The sequence below is a fragment of the Saccopteryx bilineata genome, chromosome 5 (genome assembly GCF_036850765.1).
Source record: "Saccopteryx bilineata isolate mSacBil1 chromosome 5, mSacBil1_pri_phased_curated, whole genome shotgun sequence".
In the NCBI taxonomy this organism is placed as follows: domain Eukaryota; kingdom Metazoa; phylum Chordata; class Mammalia; order Chiroptera; family Emballonuridae; genus Saccopteryx; species Saccopteryx bilineata.
This window is the reverse complement of record NC_089494.1, coordinates 154,856,168-154,871,056: the sequence shown is the minus strand read 5'-3', so window position 1 is coordinate 154,871,056 and position 14,889 is coordinate 154,856,168.

Here is a 14,889-nt window from a genome sequence, read left to right as displayed (position 1 = left end):
AAAAATGACAATGGCTTTTTTGTTGTTGTTTTTGCAGCTTAAACTGCATAGAATAATGAATTATGTATTTCAAAATCTCACCCCAAGAGGAAATAAATGGTAAGGTCTTAAAGTCCCATATTTCCCCATGTATAAGAAGCCTCCTTGTATAAGACGCACCTTAATTTTGGGGCACAAATTTTGAGAAAATGATAACAAATGCGAATAAATGGGAAAAGCAAGTAAAAAATACTACAACCACTTTATAAGACACACCCAGTTTTCTAACCCCACATTTTTCAAAAAAGATGAGTCTTATACATGGGGAAATATGGTATACACCCTCCAAATGTCTCTGTGAAAATTTCTTTTTTTCCTTTTTTTTTTTTTTTTTTACGGAGACAGGGAGAGAGTCAGAGAGAGAGAGATAGGGATAGACAGACAGAAATGGGCAGAGTTTTAATTATGGGCCATGTCACAGATCAATCATCAGTTTTTCGTTGTGAGCCCTTACGTGTTCACTGACTCCTGTCTCATATGTGCCTTGACAAGGGGGCTACAGCTGAATGAGTGACCGCTAGCTCGATCCAGCGACCTTGGGCAAAAGCTGCTGAGCTTTGCTCAACCACATGAGCCCACGCTCAAGCTGGCGCCCTTGGGATCTCAAGCCTGGATCCTCCGCATTCCAGTCAAATGCTCTAACCACTGCGCAATTGCCTGCTCAGTCTGTGAACATTTTTTTTTCTTTCTCTGGATTTTATTTAGTATCCTGGTTCTTAATATAGGTAGAAAGACTGTGTATATTAAGGTTTTCTTGCCAAAAATTATATTTGTCACTACATTTTTTCAATAGGTTTCCTTATGTAGTTTTTATGTTCAATAATTTTGAGGTATTTTGCAACTTGAATTGTGATTTTTAGGGTGTGGGGGGGTTATTTAGGAATAATTTCCTCACCGTCAAAAAGGGATTTTTAGTTAATTTCTATTACTGTTTACTATATTAAGTGTAATGACAACAAGAAACATGCTTTATATCATTTCTAAGGTTAGAGGTAGTGGAAACTTGCTTGAAAGAACATACAGGATTATCTGTGGTAAATGTTTTCCAAGTGCGCTTCCCTGCCTCCACCTCGTGTGCACCTTTGGAATAACAGCTCAGATCAGTTCACCTGGAAAAATACATCTGTTGGGTGTTGTGCTTTATCTATCAATGTTGAATCTAAAGGCTATCTAAAAGAAACTTTTATAACTTGTAAATATAAATAAATTCTAGTTACTGCTTGCTACTTCTTTCAATGTTAATTGTAGTGAAAGCAAGAGATATACTTGGTATCATTTCAATCCTCTGAAGTTGGCTGGAACTTGCTCCATAGCACATACAATAATGGTCTCTGTTACATGTGCTTCTCTGCTGACACCTCGTGTGCATCTTGGGAATCACGCCTCATTACTGGTGTAAAGGAATATTTTGGTAGACAGCGTTGTCTATAAACTTTTATTCTAATTTGCAGTTTCTGTAAAGATTTTATGTATCCTTAGTGGTTTGTTTTCTGAAAATCTCTCGGTTCATCTTGTTTTTCTCTTTTCCTTCCAGCCATGCTTTCATAAAGCCTTTGAAAGTGCCCATTATATACTAGGCACTGTGCTAGAAACTCATGTACATTCATTCAATGACTTCTATTTCTACGCTTTTAACTTGTGTCATTTCAACTTCTTTTTGTTCTGTATTTTTCTGGAGCTGGAAACTAGAGAGACAGTCAGACTCCCGCATGCGCCCGACTGAGATCCTCTTGGAACGCCCACCAGGAAGTGATGTTCTGCCCACCAGGGACCGATGCTCTGCAAGCCCGGGTCGTAGACCTGTTGGGACCAGAGCCACTCTTGCGCTTGGGATAGAAGCCAAAAAGCCATCTCCAGCTTCCGGGTTTTCTTTGTTTTAATGGAGCCTCTGCTGCGAGAGGGGAAGAGAGAGACAGAGAAGAAGGAGAGGGGGAGAGGTGGAGAAGCAGGTGGTTGTTCTCCTGTGTGCCGTGGCCGGGAATCACACCCTGGAAGTTTGGACGCGAGGCCGACAATCTAGCACTGTGCCAACAAGCCAGGGCTTAACTTCTTTTATATACATCTACTTCATGTATTGTAAAATAGGATGTGCTTTGATTTGAAAAGTATGTTAAATTTTAACATCTTTTTTATTATAAAAAATGTATTCTTATTACAGAATTGCAAGAAAAATGATCTCTAAAACAACAACAAATTTTCATACAGATATATCAACTGTTAATATTATGACATTTTCTTTACCTATTCTTTGTGTACTTCTTATATCTCTCTATGTATATATACTCAGGTACATTGGGTTTGTGTACAATCTGTGTGCATAGATATGCATTGCACATGAGCATATCTCTCTGTGTCCACAGTGTCTGTCATTTGTGGATATCTGTGTATGTATGCAAATGATTATTTATTCATTCATTCATTCAAGAAACACTTATTGTATTTCTATTATGTGCCAGGCACTGTCCTCAACGCTGGCTGTCTATACTGAATGAGACAGACTAACTTTCTGCTTTATGAATACTACACTGTCATGACGTAGACAGAAAGAAAAAAAATATACATAAATAAAAAAATCTTAAGTTTAAGAAGCACTGAATTTGGTAGTGCAATATTTTTGGTGTCAGTTATGATTTATTGTGGCGAGGTTCAGTATATTAGTTCCTCAGAAGGCAGAGCTGAGAAATAAGTCTCAGTTTTTCAGCAATGCATGTTCTCAAGTATAAAACTGAGAAAATATAGAAGCTATGAAACAAAGACCCTGGGAGGTGTTCTGTGAGCAAAAGAACCTAGCTTGTATGTTGTGACCAATTCTCAGATAAATTCTGATGTCCAAAATTAGGAGGTCTCTCAGTCTGGATTGCTGCCATGGCACAAGAGAAAGTGCATGTTAGGAAAGGGGTCATTGTGTGCTAAACAATTAGAAATAATGATTATGTCCCTGAATTTCAAAAGTAATGAAAAGTCTTCTGGTGCTGTCACCACAGCAGACTAGTTTATCATTTTATTTTTTAATTACCTCTGGTTTTCTCTAGTAAAATTTTCTCCAAAATACAATGGCTTGCTCTCACCAGAGAGCTCAGTAGTTAAAGCATCACACCCATACGCTAATGTCATAGTTTTCCTCCTGGGTCAAGGCACATACAGAAATAGATTGATGTTTCTGACTATCTGTCTGTCTTTTTCCCCCTTTATGTTGCCTCTAAAATAAATAAATAAATAAAATAAAAAATGACAATGGCTTTTTTGTTGTTATTTTTGCAGCTTAAGTTGCATAGAAGAATAAATTATGTTTTTCAAAATCTCACCCCAAGAGGAAATAAATGGTAATGTTGTAAGGTACCATATTTCCCCATGCGTAAGAAGCCTCCCTGTATAAGACGCACCTTAATTTTGGGGCACAAATTTTGAGAAAATGATAAGAAATTCCAATATACAGGAAATGCAGGTAAAAAAATACTACAACCACTGTATAAGACGCACCCAGTTTTCTAACTCCACATTTTTCAAAAGATATGAGTCTTATACATGGGGAAATATGGTATACACTCTCCAAATGTCTCTGTGAACATTTTTTTTTTATTTTTTACAGAAACAGGGAGAGAGTCAGAGAGCAGGATAGATAGGGACAGACAGAGAGAAATGGAGAAAGTTTTTATTATGTGCCAGGACACAGATCAATCATCAGTTTTTCTTTGTGACCCCTTACGTGATCATTGACTCCTGTCTCATATGTGCGTTGACCAGGGGGCTACAGCTGATCAAGTGACCACTTGCTCAAGCCAGCGACCTTGGACTGATGCTGATGAGCTTTGCTCAAACCACAGGAACCCATGCTCAAGCTGTCGCCCTTGGTATCTCAAACCTGGGTTCCCTGCATTCCAGTTGAATGCTCTAACCACTGTACCATCACCTGCTGAGGCTGTGAACAGATTTTTTTTTAATTTCTCTGGATTTTATTTAGTATCCTGATACTTAATATAGGTAGAAAGGCTGTGTATTTTAAGGTTTTCTTGCCATAAAATATATTCATCACTATATTTTTACGTAGGTTTTCATATGTAGTTTTTATTTCCATTAATTTTAAGGTATTTTGCAACTTGAATTATGATTTTAAGGGAAGGGTTATTTAGGAGTGAATTTCCTGACCTTCAGAAAAGGAATTTTTCATTAATTTCTATTCCTATTTACTATATTATGTGTAATGACAACAGGAAACTTGCTTTATATCATTCCTAAGGTTAGAGGTAGTTGAAACTTGCTTGAAAGAACATACAGGATTATCTGTGGTAAATGTTTTCCAAGTGCGCTTCCTTGCTGCCACCTCGTGTGCACATTGGGAATAACAGCTCAGATCAGTTCACCTGGAAAAATACATCAGTTGTGTGTTGTAAATTATCTATCAATGTTGAAGGCAAGGCTAACTAAAGTAAACTATTATAACTTATAAATATAAGGAATTATTAGTTACTGCTTGCTCCTTCTTTCAACATTCATTGTAGTGAAAGCAAGAGATACACTCATTATCATTTCCATCCTATGAAGTTGGCTGGAACTTGCTCCATAGCACATACAATAACGGTCTCTGTTACATGTGCTTCCCTGCTGACATCTCGTGTGCATCTTGGGAATCAAGCCTCAGTACAGGTCCAAAGAAATAGTTTGGTACAGAGTATTTTCTATAAACGTTGATTCCAATTTGCCATTTCTGTAAAGGTTTTGTGTATCCTTAGTGGTTTGTTTTCTGAAAATCTCTTGGTTCAACTTATTTTTTTTCTTTACTTCCAGCAATGCTTTCATAAAGCCTTTGAAAGTGCCCATTTTATACCAGGCACTGTGCTAGGAACTCTTGTTCCTGCACTCAATGACTTCCCATTCTACTCTCTTAACTTCTGTCTTTTGAACTTCTTTTACATAAATCAACTTCGTGTATTGTAAAATAGGATGTGCTTTGATTTGACAAGTATGTTGAATTTTAACAGCTTTTTTATTATAAAAAAAGTATTCTTATAGCAGAAGTGCAAGAAAAATGATCTCAAAAAAAAACAACAACAACTTTCCAACAGATATATCTACTGTTAATATTAGGACATTTTCTTTCCATATTCTTTGTGTACATATTATATTTCTGTATGTATATTTACTCAGGTACGTTGGGTGTGTGTACATCTGTGTGCATAAATGTGCATTGCACATGAGCATATCTCTCTGTGTCAACAGTGTCTGTGATTTGTGGAATCTGTGTACATATAGAAATGACTATTTATTCGTTCATTCCGGAAACACTTATTTTATTTGATTAATTGCCATGGACTGTGCTTGACACTGGTTGCCTATTTGAATGAGACGGTCTCACTTTCTGTCTTTAGAAATACTACACTGTAATGGGGTAGACAGAAAGAAAAAAATAGACATAAATAAAATAAACATAAGTTTAACAAGCACTTAATTTGGTAGTGCAATATCTTTGGTGTCAGTTATGATTTATTGTGGTGAGGTTCAGTATATCAGTTTCTCAGAAGGCAGAGCTGAGACATAAGCCTCCGTTTTTCAGTAATGCGTGTTCTCAGGTATAAAACGGAGAAAATATAGAAGTAATGAAACAAAGACCCTGGGAGGTGTTCTGTGAGCAAAAGAACCTAGCTTATATGTAGTGACCAATGCTCAGATAAATTAATGATGTCCAAAGCTTAGGTGGTCTCTCAGTCTGGACTGCTGCCATGGCACAAGAGAAAGTGCATGTTAGGAAAGGGGTCTCTTTGTGCTAAACAATTAGAAATACTGATTATGCTCGTGAATTTCAAGAGCAAATAAAAGTCTTCTGGTGTTGTCACCACAGCAGACTAGACTATCACTTTATTTTTAATTACCTCTGGTTTTCTCTAGTAAATTTTTTCACCAAAAGGTAATGGCTTGCTCTCACCAGAGAGCTCAGTAGTTAAAGCATCACACCCATACACTAATATCATAGGTTTGCTCCTGCGTCAAGGCACATACAGAAACAGATTGATGTTTCTGACTATCTGTCTGTATTTTCCCCACTTTATCCTGCCTCTAACATGAATAAATATATAAAAGAAAAAATGAGCATGGCTTTTTTGTAGTTGTTTTTGCAGCTTAAATAGCATAGAAGAATGAACTATGTTTTACAAAATCTCACCCCAAGAGGAAATAAATGGTAAGGTTGTTAAGTACCCATATTTCCCCATGTATAAGAAGCTTCCCTGTATAAGACGCACCTTATTTTGGAGGCTCAAAGTTTGAGTAAATGATAGCAAATGCGAATAAACGAGAAATGCAAGTAAAAAATTCTACAGCCACTGTATAAGACGCACCCAGTTTTCTAACCCCACATTTTTCAAAAAAGATGAGTCTCATTCATGGGAAATATGATATACACCTACCAAATTTCTCTGTGAACATTTCTTTTTATCTTTCTTTTTGCAGAGACAGGGAGAGAGTCAGAGAGAGGGATAGATAGGGACAGACAGACAGAGAGAGAGTTCTTATTATGTGCCAGTTCACAGATCAATCATCAGTTTTTCGTTGTGACCCCTAACTTGTTCATAGACTCTTGTCTCATATGTGCCTTGACCAAGGGATTATATCTCATATTGTGACTGCTTGCTCTAAACAGCGACCTTGGGTTTAAGATGGTGACCTTTCCTCAAACCACATGGTCCTACGCTCAAGATGGCACCCTTGGGATCTCAAACCTGAGTCCACCACATTTCATTCAATTGCTTTAACCACTGCACCATCGCCTGCTCACGCTGTGAACATTTTATCTTTTACTTTCTCTGGATTTTATTTAGTATCCTGGTTCTTAGTATGGGTGGAAAGGCTCTGTGTTTTAAGGTTTCCTTGCCCGAAAATAGATTCATCACTACATTTTTCCTTAGGTTTCCTATGTAGTTTCTTCTGCCATTGATTTTAAGGTATTTTGCAACTTGAATTGTGATTTTGAGCGGAAAGAGTTTATTTAGGAGTTAATTTCCTTAAATTCAAAAAAGGGATTTTTAGTTAATTTGTATTACTGTTTACTGTATTAAGTGTGAGGACAAAAAGAAACATGCTTTATATAATTTCTAGGGTTAGACATAATTGAAACTTGCTTGAAAGAAAATACAGGATTGTCTGTGGGAAATCTTTTCAAGTGCGCATCTCTGCTGCCACCTCCTGTTCACCTTGGGAAAAAGAGCTCAGAGCAGTTCACCTGAAAAAACACAGCAGTTGGGAGTTGTGCTTTATCTATCAATGTTGAAACCAAGACTATTTAGAAGATACTTTTATAACTTGTAAATATAAGGAATTTCCAGTTACTGTTTGCTACTTGTTTCAACATTAACTCTAGTGAAAGCAATAGACATATTTGATATTATTTCAATCCTCTGAAGTTGGCTGAAACTTGTTGCATAGCACATACAATAATGGTCTGTGTTACATGTGCTTCTCTGCTGCCACCTCATGTGCATCTTGGGAATCTCGCCTCAGAACATATCCAAAGGAAAGAAATAGTAGAGAGGATTGTCTACAAACGTTGATTCCAATTTGCTGGTTCTGTAAATATTTTGGTATTCTTAGTAATTTGATTTCTGGGAATCTATCGGTTCACCTTGTTTTTGTTATTTCCTTCCAGCAATGCTTTCATAAAGCCTTTGAATGTTCCCAACATATACCAGGCACTGTGCTAGGAACTGTATGAGTAGTTAGTGTACTCAATGTCTTCCCATTCTACTATGTTTACTTCTGCTTTTGGACTCCTTTATTTAAATCTTCTTAATGTATTGTAAAATAAGATGTGCTTTGATGTGAAAAGTATGTTGAATGTAACTGCTTTTTTATTATAAAAAGTGTATTCTTATTGTAGAAGTGCAAGAAAAATAAATAGAATACAAAACAGCAAATTTTCATCCAGAGATAACTACTGTTAATATGATGACATTATCTTTCCATATTCTTAGTGTACCTATTATATTTTTATATCTATACGTACTAAGGTACATTGGGTGTGCATTCATCTGTGTGTATAGATGTGCATTGCATATGAGCATATCTCTCTGGGTCCATTGTTTCTATCATTTGTGGATACCTTTGTATGCATGCAAATTACTATTTATTCTTTCATTCATTAAACACTTACTGTATTTCTATTACGTTCCAGGCACTGTGCTCTACACTGGTTGCCTATAGTGAAAGAGACAGACTGTCTATATGAATAATACACTGTCATGCTGTAGACAGAGGAAGAAAAATGTACATAAATAAAATAATTATAAGTTGTGAAAAGCACGGGATTTAGTAGTGAAATGTCTTGTTCCCAGTTTTCATTGATTGTGGCAATGTTCAGTATATCAGTTTCTCGAAAGGCAGAGCTGAGACCTAAGTCTCAGTTCTTCAGCAATGCGTGTTCTCAGCTATAAAAATGAGAAAATTCTCAAGCGCTGAAACAAAGACCCTGGGAGGTGTTCTGTGAGCAAAAGAACCTAGCTTGTAAGTGGTGACTCAGGCTCAGATAAATTCTGATGTCCAAAGCTTAGGAGGTCTCTCAGTCTGGACTGCTGCAACAGCACAAGGAAAAAGTGCGTGTTAGGAGAGGGGTTACATCATGGTAAACAATCAGAAATATTTTTTATGCCCCTAACAGTCAAGAGCAAAGAAAAGTCTTCTGCTGTTGTCACCACAGCAGACTAGATTATTGTTTTATTTTTAATTACCTCAGTTTTTCTCTAGTAATTTTCCCCCCTAAATACAATGGCTTACTATCACCAGAGAGCTCAGTAGATAGAGCATCACACACATACACTAATGTCATAGGTTTTGTCCTTGGTCTAGGCACATAAAGAAACACATTGATGTTTCTTACTATCTGTGTGTCTGTTTTCCCCACTCTTCCTCCCTCTAACTTAATAACTAAATAAAAAAAATGACAATGGCTTTTTTTTGGTGTTTTTGCAGCTTAAATTGCTTAGAGGAATGAATTATTTTTTTCAAAATCTCATCCCAAGAGGAAATAACTGGTAAGTTTTAAAGTATCATATCTCCACATGTATATGTAGCCTCCCTCTATAAGTAGCACTTTAATTTTGGGGCACAAAATTTGAGAAAATGATAAAAAATGCGAAGAAACAGCAAATGCAAGTAAAAATACAACAACCACTGTATAAGATGCACCCAGGTTTCAAACCCCACAGTTTCAAAATAATGAGTTTTATACATAGGAAAATATGGATAGAAACTCCAAATGTCTCTGTGAACATTTCTTTCTTTCCTTTTCTTCTTTTTTTTTAGTCATAGAGAGAGTGAGAGAGAGGGATAGATAGGGACAGACAGACAAAAATGGAGAAAATTTTTTATTATGTGCCAGGTCACAGATCAATCATCATTTTTTCGTAAGGACACCTTAGTTTTTAAATTGCTGCTCTCTCATATGTGCCTTGACCAGGGGGCTACAGCTGACTGAGTGACCCCTTGCTTGAGACAGCAACATTGGGATCAAGCTGTTGAGCTTTGCTAAAACGAGATGAGCCCACGCTCAAGCTGGCGAATTTGGGATCTCAAATCTGGGTACTGCGCATTCCAGCCACATGCTCTACCCACTGCGTCACTGCCTTTTGAGTCTGTGAATATTTTGTTTCTTTTACGTTCTCTGGATTTTATTTAGTATCCTGGTTCTTAGTATGGGTGGAAAGGCTGTGTATTTTATGGTTTTATTCCTCTAAAATGTATTCATCACTACATTTTTTAATAGATTTTCTTATGTAGTTTTTCTTTTCAATAATTTTAAGGTATTTTGCAACTTGAATTGTGATTTTGAGGGGTGGTTATTTAGGAGTGAATTTCATTACCTTAAAAAAGGGGACTTTAGTTAATTTCTATTACTGTTTAGTATATTAAGTGTAATGAGGACAAGAAACATGCTTTATATCATTTCTAAGGTTAGAGGTAGTTGAAACTTGATTGAAAGAACATACAGGATTAACTATGGAAAATGTTTTCCAAGAGTGCTTCCCTGCTGCCACCTCGTGTGCACCTTGGAAATAACAGCTCAGAGCAGTTCACCTGGAAAAACGCAGCAGTTGGGTGTTGTGTGTTATCTATCAATGTTGAATCGAAAGCTATCTAGAAGATACTTTCATAACTTGTAAATATAAGGGCGTTCTAGTTACTGTTTGCTACCTGTTTCAATGTTAACTGTAGTGTAAGTAAGAGATACACTTCATAGCATTTCAATCATCTGAAGTTTGCTGGAACTTGCTCCATAGCACATAAAATATTGGTCTCTGTTACATGTGATTGTGTGCTACCACCTCGTTTGCATCTTGGGAATCACGCTTCAGTACATGTCCAAAGGAAAGGTTTGGTAGATAAGATTGTCTACAACCATTGATTCCAATTATTCGCTTCTGTGAAGTGTTTCTGTATCTTTAGTGTTTTTTTTCTGAGAATCTATCGTTTCATCTTGTTTTTCTTTTTTCCTTCCAGCCATGCTTTCATAAAGCCTTTGAAAGTGCCCTTCATATACCAGGCACTGTGCTAAGAGCTCATGTCCCTGCACTCAGTCACTTCCCATTCTACTATTTTTACATCTGTCTTTTGAACTTCTATTATTTGAATCTACTTAATGTATTATAAATTATGATGTGCTTTGATTTGACAAGTATTTTAACAGCTTTTTATTATAAAAACGGTATTCTTATTGCAGAAATGCAAAAAATGATAAGAAAAAGAACACAACAAATTTTCATACATATATATCAACTGTGAACTTTAGCCCTTTTCTTTCCATATTCTTTGTGTACCAATTATATATCCCTATTTATATGTACTCAGGTACATTGGGTGCATGTACCCAATGTGTGCATAGATGTGCATCGCACATGAGCATACCTCTCTGTTTAAATAGTGTCTCTCATTTGTGGATATTTGTGTACATATGCAAATGAATATTTATTCACTCTTCCAGTAAAAACTTATTGAATTTTTATTATGTGCCAGGCACTGTGCTCGACACTGGTTGCCAATAGTGAATGGGAGAGACTCATTTTCTGTCTTTATGGATATTACACTGTCATGGAGTAGAATGAGGAAGAAAAAAATATACATAAAAAAATTATAAGTTGTGACAAGCACTGGATTTGGTAGTGCAATACCTTTGGTCCCAGTTTTGATTGATCGTGGCATGGTTAATTATATCAGTTTCTTGGAAGGCAGAGCTGAGACATAAGTCTCGGTTCTACAGGAATGTGTGATCTCAGCTATAAAACTGAGAAAATTTACAAGTGATGCAACAAATACCCTGGGAGGTGTTCTGTGACCAAAAGAACCTAAATTGTATGTGCTGACCAGGCTCAGATAAATTCTGAAAACCAAAGCTTAGGAGGTTTCTCAGTCTGGACTGCTGCCACGGCACAAGAAAAAGTGCATGTTAGGAAAGGTGTGAATTCGTGCTCAACAATCAGAAATACTGATTGTATATGCCCCTGACTGACAAGAGCCTAGGAAAGTCTTCTGATGTTGTCACCACAGCAGACTAGATTATTATTTTATTTTTTATTTGCCTCAGGTTGTCTCTAGTAATTTTTTCCACCTAGAGACAATGGCTTGCTTACACCAGAGAGCTCACTAGTTAGAGCATCACACTCATACAGTAATGTCATAGGATTGGTCTCGGTTCAAAGCACATACAGAAACAGATTGAGGTTTCTGACTATTTGTCTGTTTTTTTACCCCCACTTCCTCTCTATAACATTAAAAATTAAATAAAAGAAAACATGACAATGGATATTTTTTTGTTGTTTTCGCAGCTTAAATTGCATAGAAGATTGAATTATGTTTTTCAAAATTTCACCACAAGAGAAAATAGGTATAAAGTTTTGAAGTACCATATTTTCCCATGCATAATATGACTCCCTGTAGAAGATGCACCTTGATTTTTGGGCACAAAGTTTGAGAAAATGATAACAAGTGCAATGAGACTGGAAATGCAGGTAAAATATACTACAACCACTGTATAAGACACACCGAGTTTTCAAACCCCACATTAATCAGAAAAGATAAGTCTAAAACGAGGGCACATATGGTATACACCTGCCTAATATCTCTGTGAGCCCTTTATTTCTTTCTTTCTTTTTATTCTTTTTTTTTTTTTTTAAACAGAGACAGTGAAAGAGTCAGAGAGAGGGATAGATAGGGACACACAGACAGGAAGGTAAAGAGTTTTTCTTTATTATGTTCCAGGTCACAGATCAATCATCAGTTTTTTGTTGTGACACCTTAGTTGCTCATTGACTGCTCTCTCATTGTGCCTTGACCAGGGAACTATAGCTGACTGAGTAACCTCTTGCTGGAGCCAGTGCGCCCATTGGGCTAAAGCTGTTGAGCTTTGCTTAAACCAGATAAGCCCACGCTCAAGCTGGCGACCTTGGGATCTCAAACCTGGGTCCTCCGCATTCTAGTCAAATGCTCTACCCACCGCGCCACCACCTCCTCAGGCTGTGAAAATTTTTATCTTTTACTTTCTCTGGATTTTGTTTAGTATCCTGTTTCATAGTATGGGTGGTAACGTTGTGTATTTTAAGGTTTTTTTCCACTACAATGTATTCATCATAACATTTTTCCATAAGTTTTCTTATGTAGTTTTTATTTCCATTAAGTTTAAAGTATTTTGTAACTTGAATTTTGATTTTGAGCAGGGGTAATTTAGGAATGAATTTCTTAAATTAAAAAAGGAAGGGTTTTTTTGTTATTTTTTTACCGATTTCTAGAATAAGTGTAATGACAAGAAGAAACATGCTTTATATCATTTCAAAGGTTTGAGGTAGTTGAAACTTGCTTGAAAGAAAATACAGGATTGTCTGTGGGAAATGTTTTCCAAGTGCGCTTCTCTGCTGCCACCTCGTGTTCACCTTGGGAATAACACCTCATAGCAGTTCACCTGAAAAAACACAGCAGTTGGGAGTTATGCTTTATCTATCAATGTTGAAACCAAGACTATTTAGAAGATACTTTTATAACTTGTAAATATAAGGAATTTCCAGTTACTGTTTGCTACTTGTTTCAACGTTAACTCTAGTGAAAGCAATAGACATATTTGATATTATTTCAATCCTCTGAAGTTGGCTGAAACTTGTTGCATAGCACATACAATAATGGTCTCTGTCACATGTGCTTCTCTGCTGCCACCTCGTGTGCATCTTGAGAATCACGCCTCAGAACAGATCCAAAGGAAAGGAATAGTAGAGAGGATTGTCTACAAACGTTGATTCCAATTTGCCAGTTTTGTAAATATTTTGTGTATTCTTAATGATTTGATTTCTGGGAATCTATCAGTTCACCTTGTTTTTCTTCTTTCCTTCCAGCAATGCTTTCATAAAGCCTTTGAATATTCCTATCATATACCAGGCACTGTGCTAGGAACTGTATGAGTAGTTGGTGCACTCAATGTCTTCCCATTCTACTATTTTTACTTCTGCTTTTGGACTCCTTTATTTAAATCTTCTTAATGTATTGTAAAATAAGATGTGCTTTGATGTGAAAAGTATGTTGAATGTAACTGCTTTTTTATTATAAAAACTGTATTCTTATTGCAGAAGTGCAAAAAAAAAAATGAATAGAATACAAAACAACAAATTTTCATCCAGAGATAACTACTGTTAATATGATGACATTATCTTTCCATATTCTTAGTGTACCTAATATATTTCTATATTTATACAAACTAAGGTACATTGGGTGTGCATACATCTGTGTATATAGATGTGAATTGCATATGAGCATATCTCTCTGGGTCCACAGTTCCTATCATTTGTGGATTTCTGTGTATGCATGCAAATTACTATTTATTCTTTCATTCATTAAAAACTTATTTTATTTCTATTATGTTCCAGGCACTGTGCTCTACACTGGTTGCCTATAGTGAAAGAGACAGACTGTCTATATGAATAATACACTGTCATGCTATAGACAGAGAAAGAAAAATTTACATAAATAAAATAATTATAAGTTGTGACAAGCACTGGATATAATAGTGCAATGTCTTGCTCCCAGTTTTCATTGATCGTGGCAATGTTCAGTATATCAGTTTCTCGAAAGGCAGAGCTGAGACCTAAGTCTCAGTTCTTCAGCAATGCGTGTTCTCAGCTATAAAACTGAGAAAATTCTCAAGCACTGAAACAAAGACCCTGGGAGGTGTTCTGTGAGCAAAAGAACCTAGCTTGTAAGTGGTGACTCAGGCTCAGATAAATTTTGATGTCCAAAGCTTAGGAGGTCTCTCAGTCTGGACTGCTGCAACAGCACAAGGAAAAAGTGCATGTTAGGAAAGGGGTCACATTGTGGTAAACAATCAGAAATATTTTTTATGCCCCTAACAGTCAAGAGCAAAGAAAAGTCTTCTGCTGTTGTCACCACAGCAGACTAGATTATTGTTTTATTATAGTTACCTCAGTTTTTCTCTAGTAATTTCCCCCCCTAAATACAATGGCTTACTATCACCAGAGAGCTCAGTAGATAGAGCATCACACACATACACTAATGTCATAGGTTTTGTCCTTGGTCTAGGCACATAAAGAAACACATTGATGTTTCTTACTATCTGTGTGTCTGTTTTCCCCACTCTTCCTCTCTCTAACATTAATAACTAAATAAAAAAAATGACAATGGCTTTTTTTTTGGTGTTTTTGCAGCTTAAATTGCTTAGAGGAATGAATTATTTTTTTCAAAATCTCATCCCAAGAGGAAATAACTGGTAAGGTTTAAAGTACCATATCTCCACATGTATATGTAGCCTCCCTCTATAAGTAGCACTTTAATTTTGGGGCACAAAATTTGAGAAAATGATAAAAAATGCAAAGA